Genomic DNA, 17,107 nt, shown 5'->3' with positions numbered 1-17,107 from the left:
GGGCTTTCCCAGGCAAGAATAAGGGAGCAGGTTGCAATTTGCCCCTCCAGGGGATCTTCCCAACCCAGGGATCACCTGCTTCGCAGGCGGATTCTTTTACCACTAAGCCACCAGGGAAGCCCATACATTTGTTTAGCATATGTCAGAAGTTTGATGAAGAGGCTAATACTCGGCAACTACTCAACACTGTTTGCTTAAGATTCTACCAAACTGGCTTTTTGTTTTCGTATATATAGTTCTTCACTATATGAATGTGCTTTTTCTTTAGCCGTCCTGGAGTCCAGGACCACTTTGTTTTCATTTTTTTCTCTCAAACACTGCTGCCCTGAACACTCTTGGAGCTGTCTATTCCCTTGTATACATGTCTAAGTCCTTTTCTAGAGCATAATTTAGGATTGGAATTGTTGGGTCGTAGCAAATACACATATTAAACTTTACTAAAGTATTACCTTTTTTTCCCCCAACCTCAAAGTGGTTGTATCACTTTACACTCCCACCCACCGTGAAAACAGCTCCCTGTATGCAGCAACCACATTACCAATGCTCAGTAACCTTTAATGTTGCAAGTGTAGTAAGTTTAGTGGGTGTGAAGTCGTATTTTTGTTTTAAACTTGCATTTTCCTCATCAGCAATGAGGTCACTAGTGAGAATAGCTATTCGAGTTTCCTTTTCTGTGAATTTCTTTTAATATACATATAGATATATATATAACGTATTTGTCCAGGTTTTTAAATTTTATATAATTAAAATTTTTGACTTGTAGAATTTCTTTATCTTGAACCTTTTGATTGTGTGATAAAGGGCTTCTCCCAGTCTGTGATTATTCATGTTGTCATTTTCTGTAGTATAATTTGTTGAATAGAATTTTTAGATTTTTGATATATTGATAATAGCATTTTTCTACTTCTTTTTGGTTTGTGCTTTATTTAAGACATCTTTTCTAAAGAGATCATAAAACATTTTCTTTTTTTCTAGAAACTACTAAATGTTGCCTTTTACATTTAGATGTCTAAACTATGGGGTGTAGTTTTTATTGTATATATTGTTGGGTAGGGGTCTGATATTTTTAAAGAATGAATAATGAAAATGTCCTGCACCATTAGTTGAAGTGTCTTCTTTCTACACTAGTCTGCTGTATCACCTATTGTGTGTGGATACCTGTGACTGTGTTTTGTTCCTGGTATGTGGAATTAGGCAGGTCCTTCTATCCTGTCTTTTTCATCATTGTCCTCACTGTTTTGGGACCTTGCTTTGCCTGTGTGTTTTTAGAATCTGCAAAGTTTCATGAAGAATATTTCAGGATTTTGACTGGGATTGTATTGAATTCATAGAACAGTTTGGGACAAATATGTATGTGTGTTCAGCCACTAAGTTATGTCTGACTCTTTGCAACCCCATGGACTGCTGCACGCCAGGCTTCCCTGTCTTTCGCTATCTCTTGGAGTTTGCACAAATTGGGACAAGAACACATGTATAATAATGAGTATTTCTGTACATAAACATGATGCAACTTCCTAGGTATTTGTCTTACAGTGAGTTTTTATAATTTTGTCCCAACGTGAGGTGCCTCTTTTATCACATTTAGCCTAAGTGCTTTGCTGCTGTTGTTGTTTAGTTGCTCAGTCATGCCCAACTCTTTGTGACTTCATGGACTGTAGCCCACCAGGCTCCTCTGCTTATGGGATTTTCCAGGCAAGCATACTGGAGTGGGTTGCCATGTCCTCCTCCAGGGGATCTTCCTAACCCAGGGATCAAACCCATGTCTCCTGCATTGCAGGTGATCTCTTGCATCACAGGCATGTTCTATACTTCTGAGTATAAGTGGGGGAGCCCCTAGATGACTCATAACTGGTCCTATTTCATCCTCCAGGCATTGTCATCTTCATAAAGTGCAGGTTCGATCATGTTGCTTATTTGAAAACCTTGCCTAGTCTCCCCAGTCCTCAAGGTGTAGTTTAGATTCCTTAGCACCATCTAGGAGACTCCTCATGATCTTGCCCTTCTTACTCTCTTTAGCCAATCTTAAACTGCTCTCTTTATAGTTATATTAATTCACCCACATCTAGTCACTCTCTGAGGTCTCTGCATTTGCGCTTGCTGTTTCTTCTGTGACAGCCCCGCACTTGCTCTTTCCCTGTGTGGTTCCTGTGTGTCTGTCAAGATGCAGTTACCCCATCAGTTCTACCTTCCCCTTCATCATCTTCCCAGTGGGTTTAGCAACCCTCCTCTCCCACACCCCCAGTGTGAGTCTCTATAGCGCCCTCTGCAGGTACCGTTTTAGCATCCTCCTTGATCCACAGGTTCCTCTAGCAGATGAGAAGTGCGACAACACAGTATTAGACTGCCCTGGACCCAAGGACTAGCTCTGCCACTCATTTTTGACCTTTTAGTGAGTCAACAAACCTCTCTCAGCATCTTGAAATATTTCTTCATCTCTCAAATGGAGATAATACTCACACTTAGGCAAAGTGATGCATAGTAAGCATTTCTTAACGACTGCAGTTGTACATGGTGATGGTGATACCCCCTTGAACAGAACAGATGTTTAATTTTGTACTGTGCTCATCTGTTGTCTTTCGTTCTTGCTTGGTAATAAAGGCAAGAACTTTAGGAACAGACACCAGACGCAGACCCCCGTAAACAGTTAGGAATTGATTTCATTAAAAAAGATGTGATGCGCTCACACCAGACGTGGTAGGATCAGTGGTTCAGGAATCCTCAGGGCACGTGACTTCTTGTCGGTGTCTGTCATCCTGACGTTGGCTCCTCTGGGATTCAGGATGGCAGCCAGCAGCCTTGGGGTTTCTTGCTTCCCTGTTCACACTCAGCAGAAGAAGGGGGCTTTTTCTCTTTTGCATAGAACAGGGCTCCTTGGCTCCACACTGCCTGTCTCACCACCGCTGGCTGGGAATGGGTTAACAGGATTGTTCTGATCAGAGGTCAGCATGGTGGTCACATGATCTCCATGGAAACAGCCATCATTTTCTTTTTTTTCTAATTTTTTAAACTGGAGGATAACTACTTTATAGTGTCGTGTTGGTTTCTGCCGTACAACAGTGTGAATCAGTCGCTATCATTTTTTTTATGTTATTACATTTTTCTCTTGATTTCTTTTCAACTGATTTAAAAAGTCAAAACCATTCTTAGGCCCTCATTCATACAAAAACGGGAGGTGGTTCGAAACTCACTCACCCTGGTCAAGAGTACTTGCTGGGGCTGGGAGAATTACTCCTAGGGTTTGGTGTAGGTAAACGCCTCGTTCCATTTTCTTTATATCTCCGGTGCTTAAATGATGGTCTGTGCATAGTAGGCACTCAGTAAATATTGGTGTGAACAAATTTACAGGGAGAAGTCTTGCTTCCCTCTCACAGATCAAAAGGGCACTGATAGTGTAACCTGTGTTTTTTGTGTCTCTTCCACACTGTCTTGAATGTAAAAGGTGCTCCAGAATTATGTGTTACATTCGTGGATTTTTTTTTTTTTTAACGTTTATGCTATGGGCCATAAGACAGATTGCAAAATCCTCTTGATGTTTATAAGTATTGGAGTTAAAGAAATAAAAATTTGTAAGATGTGGAGAATTGTTTAAAATGAGCAAGTCCTTTCTGGTAGTTTTGACATACAAGTACTTAGGCCAGTAGGAAGCATTTGTATTTTGTTCATTCTGATTAGGAAGAAAGTTTCGGCAGAAGCAGGCATTTATTTGTTCTGCAACATTTTGATTTTCCCTCACTTTAGCCTCAAATGTGACTCCTTGGTAGGCTAAAATTGTGTGAATACTGAAATACTGCTAAATTTTTGTTCCCTTCAGTTTTTGGTTTTGTGTTTAAAATTCTTATGTAAGAGTTATGGATATTTCTGTCTTGACTTAAGACTAAAGTTTGACAATCTTAATTTAAAAATATGGAAAAACTATGAGTGAAAGTCGCTCAGTCGTGTCTGACTCCCGGCGACCCCATAGACTATACAGTCCATGGAATTCTCCAGGCCAGAATACAGGAGTGGATAGCCTTTTCCTTCTCCAGGTAGGGAATCTCCCCACCCCAGGGATTGAACCTAGGTCTCCCACATTGTAGGCAGATTCTTTACTAGCTGAGCCACTAGTAAAGGGAAGCCCAATGCTATTAATAACATTTATAAAGCAGATTGTACTTCAAAGTGCTGTATCTTTAAAATTCAAGAGAGTGGTTCTTCCCAAGTGATTGTTTTCATCCACATTGTCCCATATACTCTTTTTTTTTTTTTTCTTTTCTTTTATTTTTTTTATTCTTTGAATCAGCCATGGATTTACATGTATTCCCAATCCCGATCCCCCCTCCCACCTCCCTCTCCACCCGATTCCTCTGGGTCTTCCCAGTGCACCAGGCCGGAGCACTTGTCTCATGCATCCCACCTGGGCTGGTGATCTGTTTCACCATAGATAGTATACTTGTTTAGTCGCTAAGTTATATCTGACTCTGTGTTCCCAGTGGACTAGAGCCCACCAGTCTCCTCTGTCCATAGAATTTCCCAGGCAAGAATACTGGAGTGGGTAGCCATTTCCTTCTCTAGGGGATCTTCTTGACCCTGGGTTTGAACCTACATCTTCTGCTTTGGCAGACAGATTCTTTACCTCTGAGCCACCTGGGAGTTAACTCACCCTAAATACCCTAATATTAATACTCATCAAAATGAATTTTTATTTTATTTTTGTTTTACTCCTCCACTGGACTGTAAGTAAAGTGGCCTCTCTTGTTCATTGTACGGCAGGGATTTCAAGAGTTATTAGTCAAAGGAATGAATATTCAGGTGCATGGAGAAAATGGTGAAAGCCTTTTAAAAATTTACCATCCTGTGATGTTGATAACTTTGTGTCTTAAAATCTTTATTAGCTTACAGAGAGCTGAAAGCACCTTGTTCTGCCAATCTGAATTATTTGTTGAGCAGAAATTTTCTATTTAGGGCAAGACTTTTATTTAAGATGGTATTACAGACATTTAGCCACTGCTGGGAAGAGATTGTGCCCTGTCAGGACAGCACCTGTTAAATATACCTGTGCTTTCTGCCCAAACATTAGCTTCTCAGGAACTGGCATAAAGCTTTGCGACTTCAGCCTTTTCAGCTGGTCAGATTATGTTGCGTCATATTCCTAGGAACCATTGGCAGCAGACTTGCTGGCTTTTTCTGGAACACAGCCAAGAGATCAGTGTTTGCGACAGTTTATGCAGTGGAGCCTGAGTGCGGGGTGGTGAGCCGCGTGCCTGTGACTTTTATTTCAGGTGACCTCAGCCAGGGTGGCTGGGGGCCAGTCTGGTGAAGGTGGAGCTGAGGGAGGTGTTGGGTATGGAAGTTAGGGCAAAATGAATCAGTGAGAGTTGAATTAGGGGACACCTGAGCAGGTGGTGCCATTGACTGTCACTTTGGTTTTTGAACTGGGGCAGGATAGGGAGGAAAGGGACAGACTTGGAGTATGGGGGTGAGGCAGCTGCGTGGATGAAGCCCATGGGGTCCTGGCTGGACCTGCCCCTCACCCAGAACCAGCCTGTGGTCTGGTTTTGTTTTCAGAATGCTGCTGCTACTGCTGCTAAGTTGCTTCAAGTCGTGCCTGACTCTTTGCAGCCCGGTAGACGGCAACCTGCCAGACTCCTCTGTCCGTGGGATTCTCCAGGCAAGAATACTGGAGTGGGTTGCTTGCCCTCCTCCAGGGAATCTTCCCAACCCAAGAACTGAACCTGTGTCTCATGTCTCCTGCATTGGCAGACAGGTTCTTTACCACTAGTGCCGCCTGGGAGTGTGTTAGATTTGTTTTACCATCTGTTGTTGTTCACTTGCTTAGTCATGTCCGACTCTGTGATCCCATGGAATACAACACACCATGCTCCCCATACTTCACTGTCCCAGAGCTTGCTCAGACTCATGTCCATTGAGTCACTGATGCCATCCAACCTGCCTTCTCATCCTCTGGCACCCCTTTTTCCACCTGCCCTCAATCAGGGTCTTTTCCAATGAGTTGGCTTTCTCATCAGGTGGCCAAAGTATTGGAGCTTCAGCATCAATCCTTCCAGTGACTATTCAGAGTTGATTTCTTTTAGGATCGACTGGTTTGATCTCCCTGCTGTCCAAGGGACTCTTCAAGAGTCTGCTCCAGCACCACAGTTCGAAAGCATCAATTCAATTTTTACCATCTAGATGGTACAAAAACATTTATATTTACCTTGTTGTGTGTGTGTGTGAATTGTCCAGTTCAGTTAATGGGGTTTACTCTGTCCAGGTACTGTGCTCTGCAAGGAGCAGATACAGCGGTCAGATCAGATCTAACACCAGCCCCTGTCCTTTGGGCCGCAGAGCGGTAAATACTTGTTAGATGGATGAAGTGTGTGTGGTCAGGGAGTAGGGAAAGGAAGACTAAAATACAAACCAGCTGAGGCTTTTCAGGACTCTCAAAACCACAGTCCCAGCTAACATTTTCTGGGCAGTTAAACTCTGGGGAATCCTGCAAATTAGAAGAGGTGACAAGGACACTCGAGGGACCAATGGCCTGTTTTTATTAAAGGAAAGAAAAGTAGATTCAGGCCAGCTCTAAACTGATGTCTCATGACAATCCTAGGCAAATTCTAGAATTAAAAATCATTTTTCAGTGAATAGAGAAGAAAGCCATGGACAGTAGGAGATACTGCAGGTATACCAGGTTCAACATCTCCTTGTGCATTTTGATGAGTTTTCTAGACAAGTGGTCAGGATACAATCTCATTATTTTTCCTGACTGCACCAAGGGTTTAACACCATCTCTGAGAATCACCCTGTGTCTCAGATGGCAAAGCATCGCTCCTGTGATGGAGTGTGGATCACAGCTGGCGACTGCATTGCATTCCTTTGCACATTACCGATTTCATGGATCGATGTCAATTTCAAGAGCACGGAGGTGAGGGCAGTTAGTCCTGGGAGGGAAAGGGACATCATAGGGACAGCCTGGCTGGGAGGGTGGACAGGGTTGCACACTTCTGCAGAGTCAGCTCATTGTTGAGGATAAGCTGGGACAGACTTGATGTACTAGGTATATTTTTGAGAAGGCCTAATGTTTTGTTTTGTTTGGGTTGGGTTTTTTAATTTTTTGTGGTCTCAGAGGGTGCTGCTTGCTTGATGTGTCTGATTAGGAATCCCCTTGTGTGTTAGTGTAATTGGGGACCAGAGTGAGGGAGGGGACTATCCCACTCTGCATAAGTCGGGTTGCATCCAGAATTTGGGGGGGCAGTGGTGGAGATGACTGGTGGGAGGAAGTGCCTTTCGGGTGAGATCTTGGGGTGAGTGTGGGGTAGGGGCAAGAACCCAGGGAATGCTGGCTCAAATGAAGCGCCGCCGCCCCCCCCCCCCCCCCCCCCGCTCCGCCCCATCCAGGAGGTGGCAGAGGAGTTAGGTTTATAATCCCAGATGAATCAGAGGTGAAACCCAGGGCATCCAGTGGAAATGGCCAGTGAGCAGGTGGAGATCTGTGGGTAGAACCTGCATGGAGGAGACATGTAGTGGGGAGCATTCTCCCTTTGGTTTATCCTAAATCGGAGGCCAGATGCGGAATTGGTGTTCTTTCCATTACTGTTGGGTTTAGGACTTGATTCTTGACTTCACTTATTCTTTCATTCATTCATTCCTTCCATTTATTTTTAAATCAATTCAGTTTTGCTTTTATTTTTATATTTATCTAACCTTTTGCTTTGAAACTTTTAAACCTATTTAACAGCAAAAAATTCAGACCGTTGAAAGGCTTGTATACTCTTCACCTGGACTTACCAACTGTTGGCAGTTGGCCATGTTTGCTCTCTTTGTGTATTGATCTTCCTTCCTTTCTCATCTGTCTGTCTGTCTGTCTCTGGGACCTCTTTGTAGGTAACATCATGACAGTTTAATTGGCTTAACTGCTTCCTACCCTGAGCCCTCCTAAGGACATGGTGAAAGGGAAAGTGTTAGTGGCTCAGCCGAGTGACCCCATGGACGGTAGCCCTCCAGGTTCCTCTGTCCATGGGATTCTCCGGGCAAGAATACTGGAGTGGGTAGCCACTCTCTTCTCCAGGAGATCTTCCTGACCCAGGGATCAAACCTATGTCTCCTGCATTACAGGCAGATTGGCAAGTTCTTTACCGTCTGAGCCATCAGAAAGGCAGCACTGATGCAGTATTACCTAAATGCACTTTCTAATCAGATTTCTCTGAGGGTCTCCAGAAGCATCCTTAAAACTTGAAGTTTTAACATTTTTAAAATTTTTTACTTATCCAGAACCCAATCATGAATTAACCTGAGGGGAGACTTTTCACACTCTTAACCCTTATCTGGAATACCTTATCTGATTATGAATATCTGATTCTTTAGGACTAGAAATGGGCCTGGAAATCTGGATTTTCCCAACTTTTTAGTGTGAAAAAATTCAAACCTTCATGACAGTTATAAGAAAAGTTTGTTTAGGTTCAGTAGTTGTTTTGATGGCTTTGCATTTTCTATAGGTCACTCTAGATACATACACACCATTTTATTTATTCATTTTGCCTTTAAACTGTTTAATTAAATCATGATACTTTGTTTCTGGATTTTTCAGCACGTTTTCCCTAAAAACAAGGATATGTTCCTACATAATCACAATATAATTATCACACTCAGGAAGTTTAACACTCCTTACAGTACTGTTAACTGACTTAAGTCTATATTCAAACCTTCCTAGTTTATTCCAATAGTATCCTTCATACAGCCCACTCCACTTTGAATTGTTGATGTCTCTTTTATTTGAAAGATTTTTAAAATTAAGATAGATTTTATTCCACAAAGTCTCATGGGTAAACTACATGCCTTTCCCCTAAAATATGTTGCTTTTTGTGATATTTTGTAGCACTTAGGAGGTGGATAAGGTGAAAAATCACAGTAATGAGAAGCTGATTTCACAACAGATGGGTAGTTTAAATGTGGAGTCATGAGCAGTTGGGGGAAAACATGCAGATAAAAACACAAGTACACTAGGTTTTGAAAGAAGAGGTTCCAGTCTTGGCAGGGCTGTTGGGTGGCAGAGGAATTAGATTTAGTCCATCCCGTCAAATTTGAGGGAAAAACAACTAGCTTGGAAACTTTCTGTGACTCATTGAGGCTAATGAAAATATTCCTTAAAATGATCAAAGTGCTCTTGCTTTACCTCTGTGATGTCTGTGGCTAGCAGACATTTAATTGACATTCCTGGACTTTGATCAGGACTGTCCTTCTCATGGGCACGGGTTTTGAGCCAGTAACGTGGCTTCTGTGAATGTTTGTGTTACACACACAGTGGTTGTGTAAAAGTGCTGAAATCAGTGTCACATTTCAGAACTTAAGGCATGGAAACCCTGTCAAGTTTTAAGTAACGTTTTCTGATTTGGTGATATATTTAAAATACATAAAAAGTTAATTCATGAACTTTATTAACATATTAACGAGTTAAGACATCCTCAGAATGGGAAACTTTTACCCATTAAAGATGCTTTAAGATAAGGAATAGGACAATCACAGCCTGGGAGAAAATTTTGTAACACATGTTGTCTGTTAAAGGGCCGTTGTCCAGGCAATACAAACACGTCCTACAGTTCAGCTTAGGAAAACATTTTAAAAAATAGGCAAATGTTCAGAAGATTTGAGTAGACAGTTCACAGAAAAGAAATAAATGGCTAGTAAGCACATGAGAAAAGTGCTGGAACACTGGCCCCCGGGGGGAATGCAAATTAAACCAACAGCTACCACTGCATACTCATCAGAGTGGCTAAAATTAAAAAGACTGACCACAGCAAATGTTGACAACATCTTAGAACAAAAGAGCTCTTACACATTCTTGGTGGGTGTATAAAATGGTGGAACCACTTGACTAAAAGGTCTGGCAGTCTCTTACCATACTGAGTGTGCCTGAGCCCTGTGACCTAGCAATTCCACCCCTAGGTATTTATTGCCCAGGAGAAGTGCAAGTTTTTATTTCTAATATGCAAGCAATGTTCTTGCACAAGAATATTCCCAGCAGCTTTATTTGTAATCCTCAAGGCCTGCCAACAGTTCAGACTTCTACCAGTAGGAAAATTCTCTGGTATACTCAGGTGTATTTGTCCAACGGAGTACTTCCTAGCAACAGGAAGTCATGCAGTACTGCTGCCGATAACATACACAGCCCCTCAGAATGTAAAGCTCAGGGAGACAGGCCTTACACCAACAAGCGTGTACCAGGTGATGCCATTTTTATGACATTTCAAGAACAGGCAACACTAACCTACAGTGGGGAAAAAAAAAACACGAAACAATGGGGCTGTCCCTGGGCTTGGGGTTGCTGTGGAATTTGGCTGGTAAGGGCCTCCGTGTTCTGTGTCTTGATAAGAGATTAGTGTATATTTTTGTGAAAACTCAGTGTACGCTTTAAATTAGGGCATTTCATTTTATGTAAATGTTATGGGAAATGATAAATATCGGACTGTGGTTTATGATGTAGAAGCTGAAATTCTTGGGGCAGTGTGCTAGGGTCTACAGTTTTAATTTGAAATGCGTTAGACATATAAAATGAGTTCATGAATGAATGTTGAGGAATGAATAGACATGCCGTAAGCAAGATAGTGAAATGTTAATCATTGCATCTGAGTGATATGCATCCAAATATTCTACATAAAATTCTTTCAGCTTTATTGTGTGTGGGGAAATTTTTGTAATAAAATACTTTTAGAATATTCATGTATTGTTTGTTCGAATCCTATGAAGTAGCCATTTTTGTGGGCCCCAAATTGTCAAATACTGGCAGCTTTTTGTGTGTCGGCCTCACGTGCAGCCACGTTTATAGCTGCTGTCTTTCGTAGGCTTTGTCTGGCAGGGTGTTATCACGAAGCTTCATTTTCCTCCAGTCACTGTGGTTAGTTGGACTAATCTCTGGGTAGCAGAGGCTCTTGACCATCTCTGGGGCGGATTCCTTAGCACCCCAGTCACTCTGCGTTTCTGGAAGCCTGTCTGCTCTAAGTATGATCTCATTTTCAGTGCAGAATTTCTCCTCTCCCGTTGGCAGGAAGGCAGGAGGGCCTGCAGTGGGAGAAGTGATGTTTGCATTCTCTCCATGTGGTCAGTTTTGGGGCAGTGTTCTTGTCTCTTCCAGGCTCTAGTTGTCGGGAGTGCTGGGGATGGGAGAGGGAGAGAGGGGAAGAGAGGGAAAGCCATCTATCTTCTCACTGGTCCCTGTCAGCCTCCTGCTGGTTGGTATGATCAACTGTCCATGGTTGACAATAGGTGAAAGTGAAAGTCGCTCAGTCCTGTTTTGACTCTTTGCAACCCCATGGACTATACAGTGACAGGCAGCCAAACACTTCCCCTGTGAGATCTTTGGACGGTCTGGTGGGACCTTCCAGCCCGCCGGGACATCCACTCCCGGCAGAGCCCCCCATCCTCTCTTGCTCCTGCGAATCCCTTGCTTGGCGGTCAGCCCTTTAGAGTGAGGTGCTGGCGGATGGTTTATACCCGGGTTCTCCCTTCCTGCCCTCTTCCGGTGAAGAAAGCTAGGACCCTTGCAGGAGGCGGGAGGAGGCGGGGGTGGTGCGCGGGGTAGCGGAGTGCACCCTGCTTGGTAATCGCTGCCTTTTCTCTGCAGCTGCCCTTCTGGCTTTTCTGTGCTCAGCTCGGCTGAGGGTAGGCCAGTCCCCAGGGCTGCTGTCACTTCAGACCAGCTGGCCACTAGGAGGCCAGCCTAGGAGGTCCCCACTGCCACTCTCAGGCTTGATAGTTTGTGGGAATAACTCAGAACTGGGTAACTTTCCTCTTTCGTGCTCTGTTCACCATTGAAGTTGAATTGCAGTGAAAGGCTGCAGATCAGAACTAGCCGAAGGACGAGACTTAGGGCAAAGTGGGAAGGTTCTGAACACAAAGCTCCCATTTTCCTCAAGGACATCAGTTTGCAGTGTATGTAGAGTATTGCCAATGAGGGGAACTCGTCCGAGCCTTTGGTACCCAGGGTTTTTACTGGGGCTGCATCACATACTGGGCTTCCCTGGTACTCAGGGGTAAAGAATCCACCTGCCAACACAGGAGACATGGATTCGATCCCTGGGTCGGGAAGATTCCCTGGAGAAGGAAATGGCAACCCATTCCAGTATTCTTGCCTGGAAAATCCCATGGGCAGAAGAGCCTGGCAGGCTGCAGTTCGTAGGATTGCAAAAGTGTCGGACATGGGTTAGTGACTCAACAACATCACATACTGAAAGCATGGCTGCCCTTAACTGATATATATAGTCATACAGTCTGCAAATCACTCTGTTAGACTGTCCATTGGCCAAAGCCCCCAAGCAAACTAATCACTCCTATTGGGCAGGACATGTCAGGGACCTCCAAGATAAGGGCAAAAGCCAGACCTTTCTTTGGGTAAAGTTAATTCTTTACTATGCAATTTATAATTACAGGCATTCTTGCTTTTGATTTATTATGTTTTATCAGCTTCCTTATTATTAACTTATTTAGTAAAGGGCTGAAGCTTGTCCCCAGAATGTATTGTGATACACAATTGCATCAACTGCTTTTTTTCTTGTAATTTTTAAAATGCATATGTTTTGTAATTTATCACATGAGTTTTCTGTATGTGAAGGTGTTAGTCACTCAGTCGTGTCCAGCTCTTTGCAACCTCATGGACTGTAGCCTGCCAGGCTCCTCTCTCCATGGAATTCTCCAAGCAAGAATACTGGAGTGGGTTGCCATTCCCTCCTCCAGGAGATCTTCCTGACCCAGGTGATTGAACCCAGATCTCCTGCATCACCAGCAGATTCTTGACCTTAGCCTCCAGGGAAGCCTGAGCTTTCCTTATAATTTTTGCTAATGCTGTTCTTTACTTCCTTCTTGCATCTCTTGGGCACTTTATTGTAAATGCTGAATTCTTTCACCCTAGAAAGTGTGGGCTCATGGGAAGCATGGCTGCAGATCTTTTGCTGTCTAAATGGGTTAAGGTCAAAAAGTCCTCAGGGACACAGCTGTAAGTCAGTGGTGGTCACACATAATGGCTTTGTGACCTAGTCTCATTGCCTCGGATTTAGAGCTGCATAAGTAAGTAGGGCTATGCTTTTCTGTTGTTTTTAGTTTGGGGGAAAAAAAATACTTTTCTTTTTGTTATGTTTTGAAACAACTCTCATCACCTCAGAGTTTCTGAATGGACACCACCACTTACTTTTTTAAAAATATCTTTTACCACTCTAGATTCTGCAGGAGACTGAATTTCAGTACCATACTAATAGTATGAATGACAAGCTGGGGGTGTTTTTGTTCCTAAGTCTTCTCTCTTTATTAAATTCACTGTAGAAAGAACTAATGAAACTTTAAGAACTAGCTCATTAGGCCTGGCTTGAGCATTTGGGGTTAGCTCCCATTTGTGTTGTATTTTTAGCTTCTTACTAGTGGAGTTCTGGTCTACCACAGAGTCATGAGGTGGGGTTGATGGGCCTGTGCTCTGATATAGTCTTTCTCTCTGCAGTGAATCAGCAGTAATCCAGACAGACATGTAAGCTGGGGCAGTGGTTCCCAACTTGGGGTTCCAAAGTTTAATAAAGTTTCCGAAAATTATTTGGGAGCTGATTTAGACAGTCATTGCTAATTGTTTCTCTTTCCCTCATTTATCCTAATGCAAATGGAAACGGCTTTCTTCATTTTGTTTTACTGAATTCTAAAACCCATGGCAGCCCCTTGTCACTCCTCCAGTCTCTCATGCCTTTTCCACAGGGTCAGTCGGGGGAGGTGTCAGGTGTCTCAGGTGTTAGGTGCTTCAGGTGTCTGGCTAGTGGGCTGACGAATGGACTACACAAGTCCGTCATGCTCAGGTCTTCTTGTGCTCAAACTGGGTGTCATTCAGCCAGCATTGATCAGTGAGGACTTTGTCTGACATAGAACCATGAGGTTTGGTCCTAGACTATTTTGGGTTCATCACCAGTGTTTGGGAACTACTGGACTTTCCCCCTGATTTCTCTCTTTCTTAATAATTTATAGGTCTTTTCTTCTTATGAATGAATTTTGGGATCATTACATTCCTGGAGATGAGGAAGCTTGAAGTGACCTGGCATTTATCGGAACATTTATTGGGTCCCTTTGCTCCCTTATTTCTGAAGTGTTAGCAGGAAGAAGTTTGATTACTCTTGTAACAGCAAGGATTCGAGAGAGAATTTACCTGCTTATTTAACAAATGGGTGCAAGGCAAATGTACATTAATGAACAAGGCAGATTCAGTCCCTTGCTCCAGACCCTGAGAATTAGGGATGCAGTGATTCTGTTTTTGTGTGGTCCCTGGACCAGCATCAGATCACCTTATTATCAACAGAAATGCATAATCTTGGCTCCACTCCAGACCTATAGAACCGGAAACTGTGAGGTGGGCCCAGCAATCTGTGTTGACAGGTCCTCCAGGTGACTCTGTGGTTTGAGCAGCACCGCTGTAAGTGATAGCTGATTGGGTAAGCCATCAGGAGGATGGCTTGGAGGAAGTCATCACTCTTGCCCTGTGAGAATCCTGATGGGTTTTCACCTGGTCAGTTTTGGAGGCAGGAAGAGCACTGGACTCCATGGACATAGGTCTTGGCTCTTGTGGTCTCCAGTGATGTCAAGCTGATAGTAATAATCTCAGAGCACACTGTAGATGTTTAGTCTTTGCTTGAACCTAGGATTTTGCTATTAGTTCCAGCAGCTGTTACAAGGAATAGTTAATATTACTTCATTTTTCTTTGCTAGGGTCATAAAGACATGATTTGCTATATGCAAATTTTATTTATTTAAATGATTTTATAAAATTGAATTATTATTATAAGAGGTCAAACCAATCAATCCTAAAGAAAACCAACTCCAAATATTCACTGGAAGAACTGATGCTGAAGCTCCAATACCTTGGCCACCTGATGCAAAGAGCCGACTCGTTGGAAAAGACCCTGATGCTGGGAAAGATTGAAGACAAAAGGAGAAGGGCAGCAGAGGATGAAATGGTTGTATAGCACCATTGACTCAGCGGACGTGAACTTGAGTGTACTCCAGGAGATAATGAAGGACTGGGGAGCCTGGTGTGCTACAGTCTATGGGTTTGCAGAGTCGGACACAACTTAGCAATCAAGCAGCAATTATAAGAGATAGTTACTTGGAATTCAGGGTTTCTTTTTCCTTAAGCAATGCTGTTTTAGAGAGATTTCATCCTAATGGCCCTATCTAGAATAACAGGTCTGCCATTATTGTGAAACTGAGGAGGTAAGATATTTTATTGCAATACCTGTAGAACTGTTGCAAGAAACAAGGAGAAGGTTAACTCTAGGGTGTGTAAATATATGTGATAAAGATTTGCAGAGGAGAATTATTTGGAGCTCACCCTCAGGCGTGAGCCGTACCCACACTTAGTAGCTGTGATTCTTGTCATGGTTTAATGTTTGGCCCCAGACCTGGAATTAGGGCCTTGCCCAGGCCCATAAAGGGAGAGAAGAAGCCCTCACAGCCTCTGCAGGCTTGGTGGCAGACCAGGGCCATGAAAAGAGCTGTAAATTGGGGCTGAGCAGACTTGTGCATGAGTCCAGATGGCTCCAATCACAGTGTGCCGTATGCATGACTTCAGCAAATATTTGCAGGCCTCCTTTGTGCCAAGACACTTTTCTTCCCCTAAACTTTAAACTTTTTATTTTGTATTGGGGGATCACCGATTAACAATGTTGTGGTAGTTTCAGATGAACAACTCAGGGACTCAGCCATGTATATGCATGTATCCATTCTCCCCCAAACTCCGCTCCCATCCAGGCTGCCACATGACGTTGAGCAGAGTTCCCTGTGCTATACAATAGGTCCTTGTTGGTTACCCATTTTAAATACAGCGGTGTGTACATGTCCATTCCAAGGTCTCTAACTGTCCCTTCTCCCAGCCTCATTAAGTCATTCATTTGCATCTTCATAGATGGACCTACAGAGTGTCATACCGAGTGAAATAAATCAGACAGAGAAGGAGAAATATCGTATGACATCCCTTATATGTGGAATCTAGAAAAAGATGATACTAGTAAACTTACAAAACAGAAATTCTCCAAGACACTTTTTATAGGCAAGGAAATGGAGGCCCAGATGTTTGATGACTACTCTCAAATCAAAGGTTTTGAAACTTGAATTGAATTGAGGTCTCGAGTCTGAAATGGGCCATGCACGTGTAAGTGTGGTGGCTTGGTTTCCAGTGTTCCCAAGAAGGGTCTCCAGTCACTCTTACTTCCTCTCTGAAAAAAACAAAAGAAGCTTCTGAAATATTTGTCTAGGAAATCTGTATGATGGTTGGTGACCTATCTTAAACCCCTATCAACAGATGATTCTTTATCATGTCAACATTTTAGTCAGCACTGACTTCAGCAGGACAGACCCTTGAAGGGAGGAATCACTCTTGGTCAGGGCATCTAAGACCCTGGTCAGTTTTGCTTAGGTGTCCCTGTGGCTCTGTTCACTCTGTCCAGGCTCTGGGCCATTGAATATTGGCATCATAGGTTGCTGACTCCTTTCCAGGACATTGATCTGTTTCATTTGTGTGTGAAGTATTCAGTTTGACTGAAAAAATTCAAGACTCATAAACAACCTTGAAAGGTTGCTGCCTCACTTTGGATACAGTGTGTGCTCAATTAATTTAGTGTATTGATCAGAGCTCTGATGAAGTCTGTGAGCTGCTAAACTGGGAAAGATTGAAGGCAGTACAACAACAGGGTGGCAGAGGATGAGGTGCTTAGATAACATCACGGACTCAATGGACTTGTGTGTGCTTGCCTGCTAAGTTGCTTCAGTCATGTCCAGCTCTGAGACCCTGTGGACCATAGTCCGCCTGGCTCCTCTGTCCATGGGATTCTCCAGGCAAGAATACTGGAGTGCATTGCTGTGTCCTCCTCCAGGGGATCTTCCTGACCCAGGAATCGAACCTGCGTCTCTTACATCTCCTGCATTGGCAGGTGGGTTCTTTACCACTAGCACATGGATTTGAGAAAACTCCAGGAGACAGTGGAGACCAGAGAAGGCTGGTGTGCTGCAGTCCGTGTGGTCACAGAGTCAGACATGACTTAGCAACTGAAAAACAACTGAAAAACATCTTAAATCAGTGAATAAATTGGGCTGGTTTTATTTCCCAGGAGAATATTTG

The 17,107-nt window shown here is 43.2% G+C and overlaps 1 protein-coding gene across 6 annotated transcripts in view; it reads left to right on the top strand.

Annotated features, from left to right (window-relative positions):
• ASPH (aspartate beta-hydroxylase) overlaps positions 1-17,107 on the top strand; it is a 175,469-nt gene that overhangs the window by 8,490 nt on the left and 149,872 nt on the right. The gene's annotated exons all lie outside the window — the stretch shown is intronic.

The sequence above is a fragment of the Cervus elaphus genome, chromosome 21 (assembly GCF_910594005.1).
Source record: "Cervus elaphus chromosome 21, mCerEla1.1, whole genome shotgun sequence".
Taxonomy (NCBI): Eukaryota; Metazoa; Chordata; class Mammalia; order Artiodactyla; family Cervidae; genus Cervus; species Cervus elaphus.
Note: the sequence above shows the minus strand (reverse complement) of the source record. Positions and strands in the feature narration are given on the sequence as shown.